The sequence below is a fragment of the Gopherus evgoodei genome, chromosome 17 (genome assembly GCF_007399415.2).
Source record: "Gopherus evgoodei ecotype Sinaloan lineage chromosome 17, rGopEvg1_v1.p, whole genome shotgun sequence".
Classification (NCBI taxonomy): domain Eukaryota; kingdom Metazoa; phylum Chordata; order Testudines; family Testudinidae; genus Gopherus; species Gopherus evgoodei.
Genome location: NC_044338.1, coordinates 23,236,282 through 23,262,966, shown reverse-complemented (window position 1 = coordinate 23,262,966; position 26,685 = coordinate 23,236,282). Strand labels below are relative to the sequence as shown.

Below are 26,685 nucleotides of genomic sequence, written 5' to 3'. Positions count from 1 at the left end.
GTGTGGGGTGATTAAGAAGAAATACTGAGTGGTTATCCCCTTGCTTCACCTGGGGACAGTTGCATACACTGGGTTTGCCAAAGACTAACAGCCAAAGAAAGGGCTTTTGATATAAAAAGGCTGTTTTTAAACTGACTCATAGGCGTCTTTCTGATCCAGCAAACAGACAGACCCTCTGTCTAAGGGGGGCCTCAACCCTGGTGGAAGGGCTGGAAAGATTTTGGCCTGCTGGGGCCCAGTAAGACTGATGGGTGACTCTGGTAAGCTGTTATGTATGTAGGAACTTGTGTTTTATGGCTTTTTTTTTTTTTTTTTTGTCTGTAATGCTTTTCTCCTAAGAAGAAATACAGTTTGCTTTGTGAAGGCTGGTTGGAAATTAGCATACACTGTTGTAGCCCCTGAAGAAAGAGTTAACCACAGATGCTTTACCCAGGTCAGACCTGCTGGGAAATCACAGTGAGTTGGACAGGGATTGTAGTCTAACCCCCTGATTTGAAGAGGGAGAGATGCAGGTCTTCACCCCAAGAGAGGTGGTGGCTTGAACCCTAAAACCTTAAGTGGATGCCCTCAAGGAACATTGGGGGGAGGAAAGTTCAAAGGTACAGTTGCCCCTGAAACTGACATTTCTGTCTGTGGACTGTTGGTTTTGAACTATTCAGTGGTCTATTTTGGTGGAATAGGTCTGCAGGACTTCTAGGGCTTTTCCTGCCAGTCCAGAACTCCCTGACACATTAGACATACCTGGGCCTCCTGACTAGTTTAGTGTGTTTCTAATTTTCTGTATCCCAGTGCCTATTCACTGCTCTGCCCTGATATTTTTGTGCCATTAGCTCAGAAAGCATGTGATGTTTGAAAAGTAACAGCTTGTTTCCTGATTGCCATATCCTGCAATGCTTCCATTGATTGCTGTAGTCCAGGGCCAAAAAGTGATAGATTGGAAAGTGTATTGAGGGGCTGTATCCCTTCCTTCCACATAATGGCAGGCAGCTAAAAAGTGATAGTTTTTAAGTGCTTATATACAAATGCTAGAAGTCTAAATAATATGGGTAAACTAGAGTGCCTTGTATTAAATGAGGATATTGTTAAAATAGGCATCACAGAAACTTGGTGGAATGAGAATAATCAATGGGACACAATAATACCAGGGTACAAAATATATCTGAAGGGCAGAAGAGGTCGTGCTGGTGGGGGAGTGGCACTCCATGTGAAAGAAAGCATAGAGTCAAAATGAAATAAAAATCTTAAATGAACCAAACTGTACCACAGAATCTATATGGATAGTAATTTGATGCTTGAATAATAAGAATACAGCAGTAGGGATATACTACTGACCACCTGACCGGGATGGCGATAGTGAATGTGGAATGCTCAGAAAGGCTATAAAAATAAAACAAACTCCATAATAGTGGGGGATTTCAGCTATCCCCATATTGACTGGGTACATGTCACCTCAGGACAGGATGCAGAGACAAAGTTTCTTGACATCTTGAATGGAGCACAGGATCTGGTCCAAGAGATGAATATAGCTGAACTGCTTGGTAATAGTGACCATAACATAATAAAATTTAACATCCCTCTGGTGGGGAAAACACCAAAACAGTCCAGCATGGTAGCATTTAAGTTTAGAAAGGGAACTACACAAAATGAGGAACGTAGTTAAAGAGAAAATAAAAGGTACAGCGCCAAAAGTGAAATCCCTGCAAACTGCATGGAAACTTTTAAAAGACACCATGATAGAGGCTCAAATTAAATGTGTACCCCAAATTAAAAAACATAGATGACCGAAAAAGTGCCACTGTGGCTAAACAACTAAATAAAAGAAGCAGTTAGAGGCAAAAAGGCATCCTGCAAAAAGTGGAAGTTAAATCATAGTGAGGAAAGTAGAAAAGAGCATAAACTCTGGCAAGTGAAGTGTAAATATATATAATTAGGAAGGCCAAAAAAGCATTTGAAGAACAGCTAGCCAAAGACTCAAAGAGTAATAGCAATTTTTTAAAAAAAGTACATCAGAAGCAGTAAGTCCGCTAAACAGCCAGTGGGGCCACTGGATGATTGAGATGCTAATGGAGCACTCAAGGACAATAAGGCCATTGTGAGAACCTAAATGAATTCTTTGCATCGGTCTTCATGGCTGACAATGTGAAGGAGATTCCCCAATCTGAGCCATTCTTTTTAGGTGACAAATCTGAGGAACAGTCCCAGATTGAGGCCATTAGAGGAGGTTTTGAAACAAATTGATAAACTAAACAGTAATAAATCACCAGGACCAGGTGGGATGCACCCAAGAGTTCTGAAGGAACTCAGATGTGAAATTGCAGAACTACTAACTGTAGTCTGTAACCAGTCATTTAAATCAGCTTCAGTACCAGATGACTGGAGGATAGCTAATGTGATGCCAATTTTTAAAAGGCTCCAGAGACGATTCCGGCAATTACAGGCCAGTAAACCTAATTTCAATACCAAAGAACAGAATTGTCAGACACTTAGGGCTTGTCTACATCAGAAAGTTGCAGCGCTGGTGAGGGAGTTACAGCGCTGCAACTTAGGAGGTGTACACATCTGCAGGGCACCACCAGCTCTGCAACTCCCTGTTTGCAGCGCTGGCCGTACTCCCGTTTTGTCTCGGGTGTAGAGGATCCAGCGCTGGTAATCCAATGTAGACACTTACCAGCGCTTTTCTTGACCTCCGTGGAAGGAGGAAGCCTCTGGTAATCAAGCTGGTCTCCTTTCCCGGTTTGCTCTCTCGTTCCCAGAACCCCGAGCAAGCAGGTCTCCTTCCCTGCGGTTTGCTGGGTGGCTCCGGGAACGCGAGAGCAAACCGCGGCGAAGCTTGTCTCCTTTCCCGGTTTGCTCTCTCGTTGCCGGAACCCCGAGCAAGCAGGTCTCCTTCCCTGCGGTTTGCTGGGTGACTCCGGGAACGCGAGAGCAAACCGCGGCGAAGCTGGTCTCCTTTCCCGGTTTGCTCTCTCGTTCCCGGAACCCCGAGCAAGCAGGTCTCCTTCCCTGCGGTTTGCTGGGTGGCTCCGGGAACGCGAGAGCAAAGCGCGGCGAAGCTGGTCTCCTTTCCCGGTTTGCTCTCTCGTTGCCGGAACCCCGAGCAAGCAGGTCTCCTTCCCTGCGGTTTGCTGGGTGGCTCCGGGAACGCGAGAGCAAACTGCGGCGAAGCTGGTCTCCTTTCCCGGTTTGCTCTCTCGTTCCCGGAACCCCGAGCAAGCAGGTCTCCTTCCCTGCGGTTTGCTGGGTGGCTCCGGGAACGCGAGAGCAAACCGCGGCGAAGCTGGTCTCCTTTCCCGGTTTGCTCTCGCGTTCCCGGAACCCCCCTTGAAGCCGCCCAACAGCGCTGCAGTGTGGCCACATCTAACACCACTTGCAGCGCTGGTTGCTGTAAGTGTGGCCACTCTGCAGCGCTGGCCCTATACAGCTGTACTAATACAGCTGTAACAACCAGCGCTGCAAAATTTTAGATGTAGACATGGCCTTAGATGAGCACAATTTGTTGGGGAAGAGTCAACATGGTTTTTGTAAAAGGAAATCACGACTCACCAATCTACTAGAATTCTTTGAGGGGATCAACAGGCATGTGGAGAAGGGAGATCCAGTGGATAGAGTGTACTTTAGACTTTCAGAAAGCCTTTGACAAGGTCCTTCACCAAAGGCTCTTAAGCAAAGTAAGCAGTCATGGGATAAGAGGGAAGGTCCTCTCATGGATCAGTAACTGGTTAAAAGATAGGAAACAAAGGGTAGGAATAAATGGTCAGTTTTTAGAACAGAGAGAGGGAAATAGAAGTGTCCCCTAGGGGTCTGTAGTGGGACCAGTGCTGTTCAACATGTTCATAAATGATGTGGAAAAACGGGTAAACAGTGAGGCGGCAAAATTTTCAGATGATACAAAACTACTCAAGATAATTAAGTCCAAATGAGACTGCCAAGAGCCACAAAAGGATCTCACAAAACTGAGTGACTGAGCAACAAAATGGCAGATGACATTCAATGTTGATAAATGCAAAGTAATGTACATTGGAAAACGTAATCCCAAGTATACATATAAAATTGTGGGGTCTAATTTATCTGTTACCACTCAAGAAAGAGATCTTGGAGTCACTGTGGATAGTTCTCTAAAAACATCCACTCAGTGTGCAGCGGCAGTTAAAAATGCTAACAGAATGTCGGAAGTAGTTATGAAAGGGATAGATAATAAGACAGAAAATATCATATTGCCTTTATATAAATCCATGGTATGCCCACATCTTGAATACTGCATGAATACTGGTCGCCCCAGCTCAAAAAAGATATATTGGAATTGGAAAAGGTACATGAAAGGGCAACAAATGGTTGGGGGTATGGAACAGCTTCCATATGAGGAGAGATTAATAAGACTGGGACTTTTCAGCTTGGAAAAGAGATGACTAAGGGGGTTATGATAAAGGTCTATAAAATCATAACTGATGTGGAGAAAGTGAATAGGGAAGTGTTATTTATTTATAACACAAGAACTAGGGGTCACAACATGAAATTAATAGGCAGCAGATATAAAACAAACAAAAGGAAGTATTTCTTCACACAACACACAGTCAACCTGTGGAACTCTTTGCCAGAGGATGTTGTGAAGGCCAAGACTATAACAAGGTTCAAAAAAGAACTAGATAAGTTCACGGTCCATCAATGGCTATTTGCCACAATGGGCAAGGGTGGTGTTCCTGCCCTCTCTTTGCCAGAAGCTGGGAGTGGGCGACTGGGGATGGATCACTGGATGATTCCCTGTTCTGTTCATTCCCTCTGGAGCGCCTGGCATTGGCCCCTATCAGAAGACAGGACACTGGGCTAGATGGACCTTTGATCTGACCCAGTCTGGGCGTCATTCTTATATATCAGGTGTGGCTTGTGAGCCACATGCGACTCTTTTACAGTTTAAAAGTGCAGCTCTTGGAGCCCCCAAAGCACCCCACCCATTCTCTGCCTACAGGACTGGGCAGGGGGGAGCTTGGGGCCTCTGCCCTGCAGGAAAGGGGGGGGGCATAAAGGCAGAAGCTCCATACCCCAGCAGGTATGCTCCTCAGGGCAGGTTGTGTATGTCTTGCAGCTCTCAAAGATCATAGTGTTAAGCTCGGGGGTTCAGTAATTTTGGCCACTGTTATATGTAGTATTTGGGCACCACCATCTGTAGAGTTTGTCATGCTAATAAGATAACTTCTCCATTTCAGTTGGGTAGGATCTCTAAAGTGAAATTAAGACCTGGACTGTGACTGATATTGATTGACAGCCTTTCAGACCCCTTGGGATCCTGTTCTTTGACATTGACAGGTTTGATCAATCTGAAGTAGTCAGCCCAGTTTAAGGGAAGCAGCATGTTGGCCATTGTACAGTTGTTGTAAAGGCCTGGTTGACATTGACACTGTGGCTCTCTCTTTACATACTCCTGTGGTGTTTGAAGAATCTTATCGGGATAGCTCAGTAGTTTGAGCATTGGCTTGCTAAACCCAGGGTTGTGAGTTCAATCCTTGAGGGGGCCATTTGGGGATTTGCCCTGCTTTGAGCAGGGGGTTGGACTAGATGATCTCCTGAGGTCCCTTCCAACCCTAATAATCTATGATTCTATGATCGTAGGGACATTGGTCTTTTCTTCCTTCCCTTCCTTCCTAAAGTAATAACAATGGTTAAAACATCCCTCCTCTTCCTACCTCTCTTGGGAAGTTGCTTTCAGTGTACTGGCTGGTTACTGTCTCTTGTGTGCAAGCCCCTCTTGGAAGCCACTTGCTACTGCCTCTCTGGGGAGGTCCATGATGTGCGCTTGCTGCACTCATTACTGCACGCATTCAGTAGATGATTCTGGCCGTGACATCCGTTGACCTCATAGGTTTGTCGAGGTGTTAGTGGATTCCCTATGCTGTCAATGGCCCGAGTCCATCTGTCTAATTGACAAAGTATCTGAGAAAACAGGTCATTGTCCCTCTTGACTAGAAGTATGTGGCTGCTGGGGACACCTGGCCACAAACTCCCCAATGTGGAGGGATGGTTTGGAGCAGCTTGGGGCTAACCTCTGAGGCTGGGGATTTGGTTTGGAGACAACTTGTTTGCCGGTTTATCTGATACCGTAACTCCTCACTTTCAGTCGTCCCAGTTAACATTGTTTTGTTGTTACGTTGCTGATCAATTAGGGAACATGCTCATTTAAAGTTGTGCAATGCTCTACTCTTACATTGTTTGGCTGCTTGCTTTCTCCACAGCTGGCAGCCTACCTATGCCCCCCTGCCCCAGCCTCTCCTGTCCGCTGGCAGACCCCGTGGATCAGTGCCTTCCCCCTCCACTCCCACCCCTTGCCCGTGGCAATCAGCTGGCTTGCGGCGTTTGGGGGGGGGAGTGAGGACTCGGTGCAAAGGCTCCCCCTCCGTCCCTTGCCTCCCGAACAGCTGATTGCCCTGGGCAGGAGGCTAGGGGGGGAGGGAAGGGGAGCCTGTGCTCCAAGTCCTCACTCCTCCCTCCTGCCCCCTAAACACCACAAGCCAGCTGATTGCCCCAGGCAGGAGGAAGCGGGGAGGAGCAAGGACTCAGTCGTGCAGGCTCCCCCTGCCTCCTGCCCTGGGCAATCAGTTGGCTTGCGGCCTTTAGAGGTGGGGGATACTGGGGAGGAGCGAGGATACAGCGTGGGAAGTAAAGGGGGAAGAGGTGGGGGGGAGAAGAGGCAGGTCAAGGATGGTTCGGGGAAGGGGGAAAGTGGGCAGGCTGAGGGTTGAACTCCCTCCCCCTCTCGCCTGATGCTTGCAGAGTAGAGGAAGCTGCCGCTGCTGCGCAATGTGCTTCTCCCAGCCTACAGCACCTTCAGCCTCCTTGCCTGCCTCATCTCCAGTGCCAGTGGGCTGGGCCTGTGTAGGGTAAGGCAGGGGCACCTCCCAACTATAGTACAGTATTGTACGTACAGTATGTGTGTAAACACACAGCACGTACACTCTACTCCCCCACAGTGTGGTATTAAATGACTTGTTTGAAATTGTTTAAAAAGTATCTAATGCCTTTTGTCTGGCAAAAAAAAAAATTCCCTGGAACCATTTACATTAATTCTTAGGGGGAAATTGGATTCACTCAGCATTGTTTCACTTAGTTTCATTTTTCAGGAACATAACTACAATGTTAAGTGAAGAGGTGCTGTACTTCAGGTGTTTATGAATGGCTGTTGGGTGTTTTGAGTTGCTGTGGCTTCCTGATTTACTACCTTATGATGTATTTGCTTGGTTTATATGGAGGCATGTGAAGTCCTAAGTGGTAAGGGTGCTTTTTTGTCATTCTGATTTGAAATCTGCTTAATTACTAGTCTTCTCATTGTTGACATAGCTTTCGGGGCGTTCCTGGGAGAGAGTAAGGAGGCTAGTGTAAAGATGGGGAGCTTTCCAAGAACTAACTTGTACAGGCACTAGTCTGACACCTCTGATTGAAAGGGTTTGTAAATCAGTGTTCGTTTGCAGCAATGGGCACTGTAGCTTTCACTGATAAAAGTGAACATGTATGTAATGTTCTGAGGAGGGCAGGATGAGTAAGTAAGTTTCCAGAGTGTTGTCACCCCACTGCTGGAGTTATTTAGCCACATCTTCCAAATCTCATGTTTTGCTGCAGCTTCGTACCTTAGCTGGGAGGAGGTCTTTTTGTCAGCATGTGTAGCGAAGCCCTCCAGCAAACCGAAGTTTCTGGCCCATCTCGGAGGCAGGAATTTGAGCAATATGTTAGGAGCAGCAGCTCCACCCAGCACCTTAGAGGAGTCTGTCAGGATGGTGTTCAGACCTCAGAGGTCAAAGGGACACCAACTTACATTGTTGCCTTTGTCCCCCAAAACACTCTGCCTGTTTTGTCTCTCCCCCCCCCCCCCCCCGGTGGATTTTGTAGAACTGATAAGTGTTTGTGTGGTGACCCGGCTCGGCTAGGCTATGTTAACTATGCGGAGAGGCAAACCACAACAAAAGGGATAATTTGAAATGTTTATAACTTTCTAAGGGAAAACCCCAAACTTGTACCAGGAGCATAGATAATATAGAACATTAGCAAAGACTTCCTACTTACGATAGTCAACGAGAGGTTACCAACTTGTTAACCTTTTGAGTGCTTGGACTTGCTGTACAGTTAGTACCAACACATTGTTGTTTGCCATAGACTGTCACTTCAGAGAAGAAACTCTTCCTCGCTTTCACTCTAAGTCCAGCTCCACTCTTGCTGTCCTATTCTTTGCCTCTCTTTGGCTTGAAGTGCTCCTTGGATTTGATGTGCCTGTGGCTGTACCTCTTTCTACCGAGTTTATCCACAAGCGGGGTTTCTTTGCTTTGTGGGCCCTCACTTGTCCGTTAGGCACCTTTGAACTGTGTTCCTTCGGCAGATGTTTAAACAGTCATTCTCTCTCTGCTCACTCACTTTAGGTCCTTTCTGGGTGGGCTTTTCATTTACTGTTTTCAGGGTCTGTTTTCATCTGATGCAGCTTTTTGATCAATTCCCTTTTTCACCAATGATATTTTCTTTCAGTTTTTCCCCCTGATGCTCTGTCTCTAGTAAGTCAGTAGATCAGGGGTAGGCAACCTGTGGCACACCAGCTGATTTTCAGTTGCACTCACACGGCCCGGGTCCTGGCCACCAGTCTGGGGGGCTCTGCATTTTAATTTAATTTTAAATGAAGCTTCTTAAACATTTTAAAAACTTTATTTACTTTACATACAGCAATAGTTTAGTTATATATTACAGACTTATAGAAGGAGACCTTCTAAAAATGTTAAAATGTATTACTGGCATGCAAAACCTTTAATTAGAGTGAATAAATGAAGACTTGGCACACCCTTCTGAAAGGTTGCCAACCCCTGCTGTAGATTTTATTTCCCTCTACTTCCCTTCTCCAGTAGTACCTGTTTCTCCTGACCTGAAACCATTCCCATTTTCTTTCTTTCCTCTTTCTTACTTTCCAGTCTCCTACTTTTATTGTCCTGTTCTTCTCTTATCACCTCACCTCCTACCCAGGGTCCTCCTGTTCATCTGCTAGCTCACCATTGAGATTCTTCTCCTTTTCTAACAGCTTTTTTTCCCAACTGCCCCTTTGGGTAGATCCTGAGCCCGCTCCCCAGCTCAAGCTGCCCTCTTATTGTCTGTCTCGCTCCCCAAGACAGCATTCTGTGGTGCTGCATCACTGCTGTAGCAGCTGGTAGTGCCAGGGGGAAGGTTACTACATGTGTGGCTCTTCAGAAATGGCTCCTTATCCTTGGCTTTTGTGGAGGGTGGATTGGTATGGCTGTGTTCAGGGACTCCAAACAAAATGTTTTGTGATTCACTGGGCTTGCATCCAGAACCATTATGTGTGTATTCCATGCACTGTGTGATCATGTAGGTTATAACTCTGTCTCCATTATTATGAGCACAATGAGTGTTCTTTTGGGATAGCTTCTTCCTGAGAGTGCCTCTGGTCTCTCCCCCTTAAGGCAAAACCATCCTGACCTCAACTTTATATTCCAATGCCCTACATGGGAGTGACCTGGTCTGAGTAGAATCATAGAACTGGAAGGGACCTCGAGAGGTCACCTAGACCAGTCCCCTGCACTCAGAGCAGGACTAAGTGTTATCTAGACCATACCTGACAGGTGTTTGTCCAACCTGCTTTTAAAAATCCCCAGTGATGGAGATTTCACAACCTCCCTAGGCAATTTGTTCCAGTGCTTAACCACCCTCCTAGTGAAATAGTGTTTCCTAATATCCAACCTAGACCTCTTCCACTGCAACTGGAGACCATTGCTCCTTGTTGTGTCATCTGCCACGGCTGAGAACAGCCGAGCTCCATCCTCTTTGGATCCCCCCTTCAAGTAGTTGAATGCTGCTATCAAATCCCCCCTCACTGTTCTCTTCTCCAGACTAAACAAACCCAGTTTTTTCAATCTTCCCTCATAGGTCATGTTTTCTAGACCTTTTAATCATTTTCGTTTAGACTCTCTAGGACTGGAAGGGACCTCAAGAGGTCATCGAGTCCAGTCCCCTGTCCTCATGGCAGGACCAAATACTGTCTGGACCATCCCAGATAGACATTTATCTAACCTACTCTTAAATATCTCCAGAGATAGAGATTCCACAACCTCCCTAGGCAGTTTATTCCAGTGTTTAACCACCCTGACAGTTAGGAACTTTTTCCTAATGTCCAACCTAAATCTCCCTTGCTGCAGTTTAAGACCATTGCTTCTATGTTCTATGCTTGGAGGCGAAGATGAACAAGTTTTCTCCCTCCTCCTTACGACATCCTTTTAGATATCTGAAAACTGCTATCATGTCCCCTCTCAGTCTTCTCTTTTCCAAGCTAAACAAACCCAATTCTTTCAGCCTTCCTTCATAGGTCATGTTCTCTAGACCTTTAATCATTCTTATTGCTCTTCTCTGGACCCTCTCCAATTTCTCCACATCTTTCCTGAAATGTAGTGCCCAGAACTGGGGACAATATTCCAGTTGAGGCCTAACCAGAGCAGAGTAGAGTGGAAGAATGACTTCTCATGACTTGCTCACAACAAACCTGTTAATACATCCCAGAATCACGTTTGCTTTTTTTGCAACAGCATCACACTGTTGACTCATACTTAGCTTGTGGTCCACTATAACCCCTAGATCTCTTTCTGCCGTACTCCTTCCTAGACAGTCTCTTCCCATTCTGATTGTGTGAAACTGATTGTTCCTTTCTAAGTGGAGCACTTTGCATTTGTCTTTATTAAACTTCATCCTGTTTACCTCAGACCTTTTCTCCAATTTTTCCACATAATTTTGAATTCTGACCCTATCCCCCAAAGCAGTTGCAATCCCTTTCAGTTTGGTATCATCTGCAAACTTAATAAGCGTACTTTGTATGCCAATTGTTGATGAAGATATTGAACAGAGCCGGTCCCAAAACAGACCCCTGCGGAATCCCACTTGTTCTTCTTCGAGTGATTGCTCACATCCATTCCAGTTAGGTGTGCGCGCCGCGCGTGCACGTTCATCGGAAACTTTTTTACCCTAGCAACTCCAGTGGGCCGGCAGGTCGCCCCCTAGAGTGGCGCCACCATGGCGCTCCATATATACCCCCGCCGGCCCGCCCGCTCCTCAGTTCCTTCTTACCGCCGTGTCGGTCGTTGGAACTGTGGAGCGCGGCATAGCTGTCCTCCACGTCCCTAGCTCTCCTAGTTTCTATCGCTTGTCTATCGCTTATCTCTAGTTCCATATAGTTGTTAATTAGTATTGTTAAGTAGATAGTTTAGTAAATAGTTGTTAAGTAGTTCTTTGCCGGGGGCTTAGCCCTTCCCGGCACCCGGCGCCAGGCTCATGCCTGTTTCGCCAGGCTTCAAGCAGTGTGCGGCCTGCAAGAAGCCCATGCCTACCAGCGATCCCCACGAAGCGTGCCTGAAGTGCCTCGGGGAATCGCACAGATCTGACAAGTGCCGCATCTGTAAGGCTTTTAAGCCGAGGACAAAAAAGGAGAGGGATCAGAGGCTCCGAACTCTCCTAATGGAGGCGGCACTTGACCCGTCGACTTCGCAGACCGTGGTTTCGGCACCGGCACCGGATCGCTCCGGCACCGAGAAGACTCCCCGGCACCGACCTTCTCCGGCACCGGAATCAGAGCCTAGGCCGTCGAAGTCTGATACTCCGGCCAGGCAGACCCGGCTTGAGCGCCCGGCCTCGACATCGGCCGCGGCGCCGCCGGCACCGTCAGCACCGTTGACTCCGGGCCCGGCGGGTCCGTTGAGTCCGGTGCCGCCGAGCTCCCCCATGAGATCTGGGGTTGAGATAGTGGTCCCATCCACTCCGGAGACCTTCGCCTCGGCTCGGGACCTTATTGCCCTGACTGAGCCCACTCGGCTGCCACCCCCGGTACCTCCGGTGCGGGTTGTGTCCAGAGGCAAGCCCATGCTGTCGGCGCCGCCCAGAGACAGTCGTTCGCCATCCAGGTCCCGACGTCTTGGGCGCTCCAGATCCCGACGCCGCTCGCAGTCCCGGCACCGCTCCCCTCAGCGATACCGGTCGCACTCGCGGCAACGGTCGGCATCGAGACGGTCGCGGTCAGGCTCCAGTCGGCGTCACCGGCACCGCGACTCCAGGAGCAGGTCCCGACGCTACTCGCCGCACCGGTCGACCTCCCGGCACCGAGCTGGTGGCAGGTCCCGGTCTCGGTCGACCTCCCGGCGCCGAGCTGGTGGTAGGTCCCGGTCGACCTCCCGGCACCGAGCTGGGGGCAGGTCCCGGTCGACCTCCCGGCACCGAGCTGGGGGCAGGTCCCGCTACCGAAGCGGCACCCGGTACCGATCAGGATCCCGGCACCGTGATAGATCCCGGTCCCGGTCCCGGCACCGATATGACTCCCGGCACCGGTCCCCGGCACCGAGACGATCCTCCGTGCCGGCCCGCGCGGACCCATACCATCCGGGGTCGGCCCCGCCGTGGCCCTCGAGACAGCCGTCCGTATCTTCTCAGACGGACAGTGGGTATGCGCTCGGCACCGACCGGCAGGCGGCGCTGTTCGGGGATCCGCCGCTGCAAGACCAAGGCCCACAACAGTGGGGATTCTGGACACCCTGGGCATACCATCAGGCCCAGGGCCCCCAGCAGCTCCCTGCCAGACCGGCGACTGCGGAGCGTAGGGCCCCTGAAGCCTCCTTGTCTCGCCCCCCTCCCTCCCCGGAAGGGGAGGAAGGGTCCAAACAGCAGGACTCCGCTGTGGCTCCGGAGGCAGAGGCGAGGGCTGAGGATGACCCTCAGTTGGACACTATCGTGCCTGGGGTCTCCTCATCCTCCTCCCCGGATGAGGCGGTGGCGGGTACCTCCTCCAACAGTCCCCCCCCGCTGGATCTCAGGGCGCACCAGGACCTCCTCAGGCGTTTGGCTCAAAACCTGAGTCTGCAGGCAGAGGAGGTCTCGGAGATAGAGGACCCAATTGTCACCATCCTCTCTTCCGATGCTCCCACCAGGGTCGCCCTGCCGTTCATACGGACCATCCAGGCCAATGCCAATACTATCTGGCAGTCCCCGGCCTCCATCCCTCCGACAGCGAAAGGAGTCGAGAGGAAGTACATGGCCCCTTCTAAGGGGTACGAATATTTACATGTTCACCCGACTCCCGGTTCACTGGTAGTGCAATCGGTGAACGATAGGGAGCGTCACGGCCAGGAGGCTCCGGCCCCCAAATCCAGAGAAGCCAGGCGGATGGACCTCCTTGGCCGTAAGGTGTATTCGGCTGGGGCGCTGCAGCTCAGGGTCTCTAACCAGCAGGCCCTGCTGAGCAGATACGCCTTTAACTCCTGGGTGGCAGTGGACAAATTTAAGGAGCTGCTGCCACAGGATGCTCGCCAAGAGTTTACGGCCATCCTGGACGAAGGCAAGAAGGTCGCGCGCACGGCCTTACAAGCCTCCTTGGACGCTGCGGACTCGGCTGCCCGTACCCTCGCGTCAGGAGTTACGATGCGTCGCATCTCCTGGCTGCAGGTTTCCGGCCTTCCGCCGGAGCTCCAGCACACGATACAGGACCTTCCTTTCGAAGGCCAGGGCCTGTTTTCCGATAAGACAGACCCCAGACTTAAGAGTCTAAAGGACAACCGGGTCATTGCGCGGTCCCTCGGGATGCACACCCCCGTGACACAGCGTAGACCCTTTAGGCCGCAACAACAGCAGCACCGTAGGCCGTTTTCCCAGTTCCGCCAGCGGCAGGACCTTTACAGGCGCCGCGGCAGGAACGGCAGGCGCAGGCAGTCTGGGAACCAAGGGGGGCAAAACCAAGGCTCCTCGAAACCCCCGCCTGGTCCTAAGCCTTCATTTTGAAGGTGCGCCCGAGGGCGCGGTAACAGTTTCCCTTATGGATCCTTTCCCCCCGTTTTCAAGCTGCCTTTCGTTTTTCCTCCCGGCGTGGTCCCAAATAACATCGGACCGCTGGGTCTTAAGCCTGGTGCAGACGGGATACCGCCTGCAGTTTGTTTCGTTTCCTCCTTCCCGCCCTCCTTCCTCGTCCCTCTTCAGGGACCCCTCTCACGAGCAATTCCTTCGACAGGAGGTGCAGACGCTCCTCAGCAAAGGAGCTATAGAGGCGGTTCCGGAGAACGAGAAAGGCAAGGGGTTTTATTCCCGCTACTTTCTGATCCCCAAGGCCAAGGGGGGCCTCAGGCCTATCCTCGACCTGCGAGAACTCAACAAATACCTCGTGAAGTTGAAGTTCCGCATGGTATCCCTGGGGACCATTATTCCATCCCTGGATCCGGGAGACTGGTACGCCGCCCTCGACATGCAGGACGCGTATTTCCACATTGCCATTTGGCCGCGCCACAGACGCTTTCTCCGCTTCGTTGTGGGGGCTCTTCATTATCAGTTTGCAGTCCTCCCATTCGGCCTGTCCACGGCCCCGAGGGTGTTTACAAAATGCATGGCAGTTGTCGTGGCGCATCTTCGGCGCAACCGTATCCACGTGTTCCCTTATCTGGACGACTGGTTGATTCGGGGCACGTCGGAACAACAGGTCAGCAGCCATGTCCGCCTGATCACCGCCATATTTGCAAGTCTGGGCCTCTTGATAAACACAGACAAGTCCACTCTGAGGCCCACGCAGAAGGTGGAATTTATCGGGGCGGTCTTGGATGCCACTGTGGGCAGGGCCTCGCTACCTCTGCAACGGTTCCAGACCATGGCGGCGATCGTTCAACGTTTGCGGTCAGCCCCGTTGACGTCAGTGAGGACATGTCTAACCCTGTTAGGCCACATGGCGGCGTGCACTTTTGTGACCGGCTACGCTCGGCTCCACATGAGGCCTCTCCAGCTGTGGCTTATCAGCCGTTACAGGCCGCAAAGGCAACCTTTAGACATGTTAGTCACAATTCCCCAGAAGGTCTTAGATTCTCTCGGCTGGTGGTTGGACCAGTCCGTATTATGTGCGGGTCTTCCCTTTCACCCCTCTCAGCCATCGGTATCCCTGACAACGGATGCCTCAGATCTGGGCTGGGGGGCCCACCTAGGGACCCTGCGGACACAGGGCCTGTGGTCCCAGGAGGAGGTGGGGCTCCACATCAACATACGGGAGTTGAGAGCGGTCCGCCTTGCTTGTCAAGCGTTTTGTCATCAGCTTCAGGGTCGTTGTGTCGCCGTGTTTACGGACAACACGACGACGATGTACTATATCAACAAGCAGGGCGGCACCAGGTCCTCCTCCCTGTGCCACGAGGCGATACGTCTCTGGGACTTTTGCGTAGCCCACTCCATTCACCTCAGGGCTTCCTTCCTCCCTGGAGTACGGAACACTCTGGCAGATTGATTGAGCAGATCCTTCCTGTCACACGAGTGGTCCCTTCGCCCGGATGTCGCTCTCTCCATTTTCCGGAGGTGGGGTTATCCCCGGGTGGACCTCTTCGCGTCCAAGGGGAACAGGAAGTGCCCAGCGTTCTGCTCCTTTCAGGGCAGGGAGCCAGGGTCGATAGCGGATGCCTTCCTCATCCAGTGGTCGACCCACCTGTACTATGCATTTCCCCCGTTCCCTCTGGTCCACAAGGTCCTCCTGAAGGTGCGCAGGGACAGGGCGCTCGTGATCATGGTGGCCCCGGCGTGGCCCAGGCAGCACTGGTACACCATGCTGCTGGACTTGGCCATAGCCGACCCAGTTCCCCTGCCCCTTCATCCGGACCTGATTACCCAGGACCACGGGACCCTCTGTCACCCAGACCTGCAGTCGCTGCACCTAGCGGCCTGGCTCCTGCGTGGCTGACTGGCTCAGAGCTGCGCTGCTCTACGCCCGTGAGAGAGGTGCTCTTGAGCAGCAGGAAACCGTCCACAAGAGCCACATATTCAGCGAAATGGAAGCGCTTCTCCTGTTGGTGCGTAGAGAGAAATCTCCGCCCTATGGAAGTTTCGGTTTCCGAAATATTAGACTACGTTTTGTCCCTCAAAGGGCAAGGTCTGGCTTTATCGTCATTGCGAGTCCACCTAGCAGCTATCTCCACCTTTCACCCGGGTGTGGACGGTCGCTCCGTTTTTTCTCACCCGACGGTGTCGAGATTCCTTAAAGGGCTGGAACGTTTATTCCCTAACGTCCGTCCCCCTGCCCCAACCTGGGATCTTAACCTGGTGTTGTCCCGGCTCATGGGACCCCCCTTTGAGCCGTTAGCTACTTGCTCCCTGCTCTACCTCTCTTGGAAAACTGCCTTTCTAGTGGCTATCACCTCAGCTAGACGGGTGTCGGAGCTCCGAGCTCTGGTGGTAGACCCTCCATATACGGTCTTCCACAAGGATAAGGTGCAGCTGAGGCCACACCCTGCTTTTCTGCCCAAGGTGGTCTCAGCCTTTCATATCAACCAAGAGATTTTCCTTCCGGTTTTTTTCCCAAAACCTCACTCCTCAGGCAGGGAGCAGCAGCTCCACTCGCTGGATGTCCGTAGGGCTCTCGCGTTCTACATAGAGAGGACTAAGCCCTTCCGAAAATCCCCCCAACTTTTCGTGGCGGTAGCAGATCGTATGAAAGGTCTTCCTATCTCCTCCCAGAGGATATCCTCTTGGGTTACGTCCTGTATCAGGACTTGTTATGACTTGGCCCATGTCCCTGCGGGCCGTGTGACTGCGCATTCTACCAGGGCGCAGGCGTCGTCGCTGGCTTTCCTAGCCCGTGTGCCCATCCAGGAAATCTGTCGGGCAGCGACCTGGTCATCGGTCCACACCTTTGCTTCCCACTACGCCCTGGTCCAGCAGTCGAGGGAGGATGCGGCCTTCGGAACTGCAGTGCTCCGGGCCGCGACTTCTCACTCCGACCCCACCGCCTAGGTATGGCTTGGGAGTCACCTAACTGGAATGGATGTGAGCAATCACTCGAAGAAGAAAAGACGGTTACTCACCTTTGTAACTGTTGTTCTTCGAGATGTGTTGCTCACATCCATTCCACACCCGCCCTCCTTCCCCACTGTCGGAGTAACCGGCAAGAAGGAACTGAGGAGCGGGCGGGCCGGCGGGGGTATATATGGAGCGCCATGGTGGCGCCACTCTAGGGGGCGACCTGCCGGCCCACTGGAGTTGCTAGGGTAAAAAAGTTTCCGACGAACGTGCACGCGCGGCGCGCACACCTAACTGGAATGGATGTGAGCAACACATCTCGAAGAACAACAGTTACAAAGGTGAGTAACCGTCTTTTATACCTGTCCAGCCAGATTGGGAACCATTAATAACTACTCTCTGAGTACAGTTATCCAGCCAGTTATGCACCCACTCTTCTCTGGACTTTCTCCAATTTGTCGACATCTTTCCTGAAATTTGGTGGCCAGAACTGGGCACAATATTCCAGTTGAGGCCTAATCAGTGCAGAGTAGAGTGGAAAAATTACTTCTAGTGCCTTGCTTACAATACTTCTGCTAATACATCCCAGAATGATGTTTGCTTTTTTTGCAACAGCGTTACACTGTTGACTCATATTTAGCTTGTAATCCACTATGACCCCCAGATCCCTTTCCACAGTACTCCTTCCTAGGCAGTCATTTCCCATTTTGTATGTGTGCAACTGATTATTCCTTCCTCAGTGAAGTACTTTGCATTTGTCCTTATTGAATTTCATCCTGTTTACTTCAGACCATTTCTCCAGTTTGTCCAGATCATTTTGAATTTTAATCCTATCTTCCAAAGCATTTGCAAGTACTGGGCTGAAGATACAGAAAAAAGATGCCAGAGCTCAGAGGCACCGTTTCTCAGGGGAGTGTACAGTTTGTCTTCATTAGAAATTCATGGACATTTCCTTTCATGAAAATAAAGAATTGAAAGTTAACACACAATTACTTTTAACTAGAAAAAATTACAGTACCAAGTGGAAATGAAATCTTTATTCTATCTAGTCATATGTGATGCTCATCTTGGTAGTATCTGAGTGCCTCTCAGGTAATTAAAAAGTAACAAATAATTACAAAAAAGTCTTCAAAAATCTTCTCTCCCTTCCCTGCTCGTAGTTATTGAGGGAAGAAGCTAAGTCAAAGGGATGGGTATTGCATTTGTTGAAAATGCTTCTCTAGGTTTCAATGCATAGTTTTTCACTGAGATTTTTACTTCTGTTTGCAGGAAAATGTCAGCCTTCATAGAATAAGCTTAGAGACGTCTACAACGACAGAAGAATCGAAGTCTCAAAAGGTAGTGCTTAATATTTGTTTTATGTATTATTACTTTTCCACTAATATATTAACCTAATAAATAAAGATGCTCATTACCCCTTCAGAAAGAAGCCCACCCTATTACCAAACAAGAAACAAATCTACACAAGTTTTTCATTTGTTCCCCTCTGATATCACCTATTCCTTTACAGTTCTTTCTCAGGGCTGCTCTTGAAACAGCACTGCAATGCACTGCTTCATATTCGGAGCTAGGAGCAAATGCACAATCTAGCCTTTGGTATGTTGACAGACTTTCCTATTTCCTATGCTTTCCAACTTAACGTCCCCAGCTACTAAACTAATACTCAGTTTTCCCCCATATGCGGGAGAGCTATTGTGAGTGTCCATTGGTGGCTGAAGTACGTTATCTTTTGCAAGATTGCATTTGGCTTCTACTGAGTTAATAAAGAACATATATCTAGAGACACATCCCCCTTCCTCCCCTCCCAAGTCCTCTGCAGGAGAGTCTAAAGGGATAGGATTTCTGTTAGGAGGATCAGATGATTGGCTTATAAATAGTAATACATTTTGATGTCTGTCTGAGGCTACTTAGATTACTTGTTATAGCCTTTCTAGTACTACTTCTTGGTCTCAGCTGGACGGTATAATACTAATGTTTGATACCAAAACCAAGGAGTGAAATGTGTACTTTCCATCTGAATGGTTTGGTTTCGGAAAGTTACATTTCTTATATGGAAGGTCACTGACCTGATGCCAATGATTTTTACCTCACAGCATGAGCTTCAGGCCCAAGACACTGACCTGCCTTATACCAGGTTTTACAAGAACGTGGTGTTAGTATCAGGGCCAGCTCTGGCTTTTTTGCCATCCCAAGCCAAAGAAACCCCCCAAAACCAAAAACCCAACAACCTGCGGAGCAGCCAGAGCCAGGGTGCAAGCTTTTGGCTAGTGGGACTCCCTGCGCTGCAGACATGCCCTGGGCAGTGGAGTGCGCACCCTGGCTAACAGGTGGGAGAGAGGAGGGAGTGGGGCGAGAGAGAGAAGGGGAGCGGCCAGGGCTTTCTTCAGCCAGGGCGCTCACCACTCAGCCCCTCCTGCTGCGCTACCTGCTGGGAGGGCTCTGCACCGCTCCGGTCGGCGGGGAGGGAAGGACGCAGGCTGCCGGGCTTGCTGCAGACCTGGCACTGGCTGGGGCAGACGGAGCGTGCAGCCGGCTCCCAGCAAGGTGCTCCCCTCCTCCGCATCACTGCCCCCTACAGGGCGGCCAGAGCAGCAAATAAAAAAAAAAGGGGGGGGGCTGTGCTGCCCTAGGGTTGGCCAGAAGCCGCCCCTTAGAATGAGCTTGCTTGGCTGGTGCCTGGAGCCGGCTCTGGTTAGTGTGGGGTCATGTGAGGAATTTGCAAAGTTAAGTGTCCAGTTAAGAAGCATTTAAGGAACAATGCATCTTGGAATGCTCCAATCCATTTAAGAAGTCTTCCTAGAGACATTCAAGATACCATGGGGGCAATAGCTTCTGCCTGTAAAAACTGTGAGTTATGCATGGATGTGTGACTTGCCCAGGTGACTCCAGAACTCCATCTTGGAGCTGGACTTTGCATAGGAGAGAGGAGGGGGTCTCCACCCACAAGAGAGAGTCTATTTAAGCCCATGGGAGACCCCTCCATAGGGTCTTCAGCTGACTAAAGAGAGCCTCTGCACCCCAAGGATATCTAAAAGAAACTGGAACAAAGAACAGTAACCACAGGTGGTGTGAGTGATTGCTGGACCCAGACTAGAAGACTAGTCTGTAAAAGGAAGCTTGCTGGTGAAGTTTTTATCTGTACTCAGTCGTATTACTGTATTAGACTCAATTTGTGTGTTTTATTTTACTTGGTAATTCACTTTGTTCTGTCTGTTAGTACTTGGAATTACTTAAATTCTACGTTCTGTATTTAATAAAATCGCTTTTTACTTATTAATTAACCCGGCGTATGTATTAATACCTGGGGGGGAGGGAGGAGGTAAACAGCTGTGCATATCTCTCAGTGTTACAGAGGGCGAACAATTTGAGTTTACCCTGTGTAAGCTTTACACAGGGTAAAACGGATTTATTTGGGTTTAGACCCCACTGGGAGTTGGGCATCTGAGTGTTAAAAATAAGAACACTTCTGTAAGCAGCTTTCAGGTTAAGACTGCAGCTATGGGGCAAGTAATTCAGGCCCTAGGTGTGTCTGGCTCAGCAGGACAGGGTGCTGAAGTCCCAAGCTGGCAGGGAAAGCAGGGGCAGAAGTAGTCTTGGCACATCAGGTGGAAGCCCCAAGGGAGTTTCTGTGATCCAGCCCATCACACCGTATTTATGAGGGGTAGTCTGGGAAAGGTTTATGATGCTAGGATCTTTATAAAGCCTAGACTGTTTTTTTACAATCACAAATGGAACTTTTGCACCAATGGTATTGATGGACATTGTTGGTATCACCACCCACCAGTCATTCAGGTTACCCTCTGCTACCCTGGCTTATGAAGCCTTTTACTGGACACTTGGAGGGAAGAAAGGAACTGTTTAACCATTTCCTGAATAGATGTAGAATGAATGTGGAATATGCATTGGGAAGATTGAAAGGTAGATGAAGGATCCTGGGACTGAGGCTGATGAGGAGCATCTTTCTCTTACGATAGAAGCTTGCTGTGTCAGGCTGGGTTGATTTGAAATCAGTAAGTCACCAATTTTAATCAGTTTTTTCATTTGGAGGTACGTTCTCATTGGTTCATGATGTAACCATTAAAACATATTGATTTACAACTAAATAAGGCCTTTACGCTAGTTTTGGTACATCTTTTGGTGTCTTGGGGGGAACACTATAAAAATTTTACGTTTAAGCAATTATGTAGCTTAATATTTTCAGATCCTTTTTAACATACTAAAAATGTACGATTAATAAGTGGTGAATAATATTACTTATTTACTAGATAATTAATGTTTTGCTCTCGACTTGTGTCGAGCTGCATTAAGATGGCAACTAGCATTTAATTAAACACACAACAGCATGTAAAAGTATTTTTTTATTAAAACACCTGTAAATGTAAACTTCTGTTCTCAAAATGTTTCACATTTATAGCTACATGATTTCTTAAACAAAGGATTTTTTTATTTAAATTAGACTTTATTTTGTTTAAATTGTTTGTTTTTTTAAATACATTTTTCTTTCTAAAGATAAGCTATTATAACTTAAAGAGCAGAATAAAAAAAATCCAATTTTAAATAATTAAATAAAAATCTGTCTCCTCCCCCCAATTGACTTTTATCCACCCTGTGCTGTGTTTTGCACAACCTTTTTGAGAGCAAGGGGTAGGACCTTGCTAATGGATTGGGACAGTTGGAGACCATTACAAAACGATGCAGCTGCTCAGGGGCACAGAGTGGGGGATGCATTTTGCTCAGACCGCAGATCTGGGAGTCACTTGTAAGAGTGAGTGTGTTTTTTGGCATTTGTCAGCATGGCTGGTGGCTACCTAAAGAGGGTGCAGCAATTGCAAGCTCGTAATTGCATGTGCACCTCTGCAAGCTGCCATTGCTTTGGAAGATATTAGCTTGAGGTGTGTCTAGGGTGACCAGACAGCAAGTGTGAAAAATCATGATGGGGGTAGGGGGTAATAGGAGCCTACATAAGAAAAGGACCCCAAAATCGGGACTGTCCCTATAAAATCGGGGCATCTGGTCACCCTAGGTGTGTCCCTTCTGTTCAAGAAGGCATTGGTCCAATGGGGAAGTTGTGTCCTGCTGCTCTTTGTCAGGATGGTTCCCCCAGAGCTGATGCAGGAGCGTAAGGGAACCACTGTGCTCACCACTGCCCATCTCTCTGCTGAATTAGAGCACTGTTTGTGCAGTAAATTCTCCTTTTTAACACTCGCAGATCAGCAGAAAGTGCACTGCCAAATGAACAGAATTCTGCAGTAACGCAGAGGGATGAATTCCTTTCGGTGCTTTAAAATAGTTTTCTTTTGGGAAATGCCTGTAGCATGATTTGAGTGGTTTAACACACAACTCATGATTGCGCCGAGCTGAGGGCAGTAGTGAAACTGGGAGTCAGAAACATGATTTTTATATTTCTCTGTATTTTCTGCTGCAATAAAAGTGCCTTTCTTCAGCGTAGTCCATGCAGTGCTGCCATTTTGCGTGGGCATGGTGGGCTCAGTTGGGTGGGTGAAGACTAGCAAGTGCCTCAGTAAGGGAGAGTTCGGCAGTATACAGCAAGCGTAAGTGGTGTTTTTATGTTTGCATATTTATAGAAGTAAAGGAATAGAATTTGCAGTGTCTGACGTGGCTGTCAGTTTGGGTAGTAGGGGTGTGAGGCAGTGTTAAAAGCCCAGGGGGCAGAGAGAAAGTAGACCAATATGGTAGTGCCCTCATGGTGCCAAGAACTAAGTTGCTTACCCCTTGCCCCATTCAGTTCTGATGTAACATGTCATTTCATATTTACTGGACTTGGTCCCTGCCGCAGTTCAGGTCTCTGCACGTGGTTTGGGTCGATTCTCTGGCTGTGATTGGAGGGTTCTGGATCTCTTTGATTGTGATCCCTGGGGCAGCAGAAACAGAGTTGACAAGATCCTAGTTTGGAGGGTCAATCAGGGAGCCACAACATGCTCTGGTAGCTGACAATCACATCATTCAAACACACAGTCCAGCTCCTCATAGTACGAGCAGGATGTTCTGGCTCTCCCAGATTTCCTATAGTAGTTACCAGGTCTGTACTCCAGTCAGAGTGCCTTTGCCTTACTGTGGTACTAGAGGCTGTCCTGGACATGCCGCCTAGCCTGCATTTGTCATGATAGCTGCTTGTACCCCGAGCTAAGTGACTGCCATTTGGATGTGCCTGACCACGCCTCTCTTCCTAGAGATCAGTTAAGTCCTGGGTCTCAGTATGGTGCCAGGGTGAAGAACAAGGCTGCTGCTCAGTAGTCAAAAGGATGACAGAAGTGCGTGAACTCCACAAAAGCTGGACTCTCAAGTCAGAACCAGTCTGCCTGCCAGCATTTCAGTGGGATAGGGAGGTCACATTTGATCAGGATAGCTCCGGAGCAGTACAGGGCACAGAGGCAAACAGACAGGATAACTCCAGTAGCCAGCCAAGCAGCAAGGCATAGCAGTAAGAGGACTTGGCAAATGTGCGTCAGTGGGTTCAGGATGAAGATGCGCCCACATCTACTCTGCTGCGGGTAAACTCATCTCACAGCTCAGTGAACCTGCTTCCAAAGTGGGGTTAAAACACCAGATGGTTCCCAACAAAAACACTGTGTGGAAGCCAGGCACTGTAATGCAAAATAACTCAGGTGGACCTGCAACATGGTGAGTGTAGACAAGCTCTAAAGTAGCTCGTTGCGCCCATGGGAAGGGAAAGTCCCTTGGCCCTGAAAGCAGAAGTGTCTGGTAAGCTGTGAAGTCCCTGTTTATTGGGGGTTTTGCACCTTGTTATGCACCATCGCTGCAATGGGTGTCATTTAAGAGTCTGGCCAGAGAGAAACTTCCCCTCAGGCCATTGGAGGTGTTTTCTTCTGGATGGGATCCCTCTGACAAGGGAAGTGATAATGCAGCAGTTCTGACTGCTTTGCTCTGATAGGAGATGCGTAGGAGTTGGAGGCTGAAATTCTGGATTGGGTCTAGTGGAAAGCCCCGGTGTTTTCCTGTGTCCTGGCAGTGCCCAAGCTGCATGTCCCAAGAGAGCCTCTGTCCATTGTGAGCCCTGGCGATTCCTTAGGGCAAGGCGGAAGCAGAGTTCCTGAAGCAGCAGTTGCTCACTGTGACAGCTTCACTCCAGCAAGCTCCAGCCCTACAGGTGAAGTTGGACCAGCCATTTGTGGCACCTTCATTCTTGGTGAGCACCTGGGCCTTGGTGACTAATTTGAACTGATGTTTGCAGTGTCCAGCTTTGGGGTGAGCGTGCCTGGAGGCAGATGATGTACATTGGGGGGACGCAGGTGGGAATTCAAGCTGGATTGGTTGATGTATTCCATATATCTTGATGGACGATGCGGGTAACCTTGTGACCAGCTGGATGTTGGGGGTGAGCTCCTGAGAAGGAGTGGTGTTGCTGACTCTCTGCTGTAAAGAGAGAGGAAGGCTGGTCAGCAGGTTGTAGGGTTGTGTTACGGGAGGGAGGAGTGCTGATTGTGTGGCTGAGGGGAGAGAGTGCAGAGTGTGTTTGTGAGTGCAGGGATCTGGTGTTTGGAATGGGAGCAAGCACTCCGAGTTTTCCTGCAGTCATTTGGGATGAATGAATAAATGCTGAGGGGTTGTGCGCTGAGATGAATTTACAGCTGCTCCTTTGTCTGAAGAGCTGGTACTTGTCCCAGTCGTCCCTTGGGAGAATTGTTGTCTCATTGACAATAGCGGGCAGTCTCACTGCCCAGAGAGACAGAGGCTCCCACCGTACAGGGGACTGTGCATGTTACAAGGGCGACTGGAGGAATGTGAAGAGAAATTGGCAGGCGGACGCTGAGGGGACCACCATGTTATCCAGAATGCAGCACAACCCGAACACAGGGACCCAGAGGCACTAGCTTCCAAAGACAGACATGTGCCAGCATGCAAATGACCTCTGTCCCCTACCTTTTGCCATTAGGGGTCTGGTTGCCTTGCTGGTGTCCTCAGGCTGCTGCTTCCATCACTCTTTCCCTCTCCTCTGGGCCGACTGTTGGCACCAGTAAAACAGGGAACTGAGAGTGTGAGCAATTTGCTCACCCGCTGTTTCCTGTTTCTCCCGCCCCCTTCATCCTCTTTCTCCAGTTCCTCATCTTCCTTTAAAAATAGAAGGTATATGTTATAGGGATGCCAACTTTGCTCCCTGCTTAAGGATTGGAAGCTTCCTCCCCACCTGCCTGCCCCCGAAATGCTACCCAGCATGATCCTCTTCTTGCTCTAACCCAATGGTTTTCAAACTCTTTAGGCTACGTACCCCTTTCCAAATAATGTAGTCTACTGTGTACCCCCATCTGAAATAGGGTCATAATATACCTATGGTTAGATTGCCAAGTCTTACTAAATGAAATGTGTTGTCTGCCATTACTAGATTTTTCTCGCGTACCCCTGAGGAGCTTGTATATCCCAGTATGATAACCACTGCTCTAGCCTGTAATCATAGGGGCCCCTGAATACAGAAGGAGCAAAGCATTGGAGCGTGATCCTGTGCATGGCTGTTTCCTGGGCAAGGAGGGTGAATGTTAGGAGCTGTTTGGAGGGTGGTTAATTTTTAAAATATATTTTTTTAATATTATAAAATGATTCAATCCATAGATTCCAAAGTCAGTCCCATTACAAATACACTACACAGGGTTCTGGCCTGCATTGCTAAGTCAGATGTGAAATACAGCAGAAGATTTTTGTCTGTTAAATTAGATCAGAATTTTATATTTGTTAAATCTAACAGAATTTAGAGAAGAGGAAGAGACATAATGAGAGAGACAGGAGGAAGTGAAGAAAAATGGAAATAAAATAAGCAGAAGGGAGAATAGAGGATTAAATGTCATTGTCTTCACCTTTTTGCTAAAGGACTCTGCAGAAGCACAGTGCATGCTGTGTTTGTATCCCTTTCCAGAGTGTGTCTGTCTAGTCTTGTACAGAGATGCGAGGTTCCAGGCCTGTTGAATCCATTCGGACAACAAAGGAGAGTGGAGATTTTTACCCTCTCTTACAAAGAATTGATTGAGCAACTGGCCCAAAATCTGAATTAGCATCTGATTATCTGTTACGTTCCTCAGAGTTCCAATACCCCAACATACAAGACACCAAAGTACTTAGTACTAAAAAGACAATTATCTTTTCCCCCCAGTGTAACACAGAACAAGTGATCAGTGCTGACGTAAAAGTTTGTGAAACAGGGTGTCCTATTGAATGAAGTGACTCTAAAATTTGTCAGAGACGTAACTTGCATCTTACTTATTTTCACTAGTACTAGTACCTGGTGTCATTGTCTTTTATGTTAAGCCTTAAGGAATGTGTTAAAATGAAACAAACTGTATAAAAAACTTAAGGAGAAATCCTTGTCCTGTTGAAGTTGATAAAACGTCCATTAACTATAGAAGTGCTGGGATTTCAGCACTGGAGATCATTGCATCTGACTGGAGAAGGTGTGACAGTTCCTTTCCCCGTATAATCATAAAGTTTTCTTTATCAAACAAAGAAGATGGAGAAATTGCACTATTCTGTGGTTCGTTTCTTAAAGAGGGTTTGCTCAGAAAGAAAGAACTCTCTCAAACTTGCAACTTCAACTTCAGGCAGAGTAAGGAAGCTCCTCATCTGACAACAAAGGAAGATCTGGCATGTTCCATTGGTGTGTTAGCTCTAGGAGAGATGTGGATTTTATCTTTATTACAACAACAGCCAAAAATATTAAAAAAATGTGTATAATATTTTTAAACTCCACCTCTGTTTCCCATCACCCAAGTTAAAAAGGACAACATGTGAATTGGACCAGATGAGTATGAAGAGGATGGATTACCTATAGCATTAACTTTGGCACACATCCATCCTGGTGAAACCCATGTCGCACCACTGGTGTGGATAGGGAGCAGGCACTTGATACAGACTTATGATTGCTGATCTGCACCTACCAAATTCATTCTGTTTCCA

General features: G+C 48.8%; 1 protein-coding gene across 6 annotated transcripts in view; it reads left to right on the top strand.

Moving 5' to 3' along the window:
• The window catches only part of MTMR4 (myotubularin related protein 4), a 125,622-nt gene that overhangs the window by 6,467 nt on the left and 92,470 nt on the right, over nt 1–26,685 (top strand). For 3 of the 6 annotated variants that reach the window (XM_030536534.1, XM_030536539.1, XM_030536533.1), the window contains one exon: nt 18,034–18,102. The gene's annotated coding sequence lies outside the window, so the exon portion shown is untranslated. Of the gene's footprint in view, nt 1–5,279; nt 5,302–18,033; nt 18,103–18,274; nt 18,361–26,685 lie in introns of those variants that run through there. The other 3 variants (XM_030536538.1, XM_030536537.1, XM_030536536.1) reach the window with 3 other exon arrangements.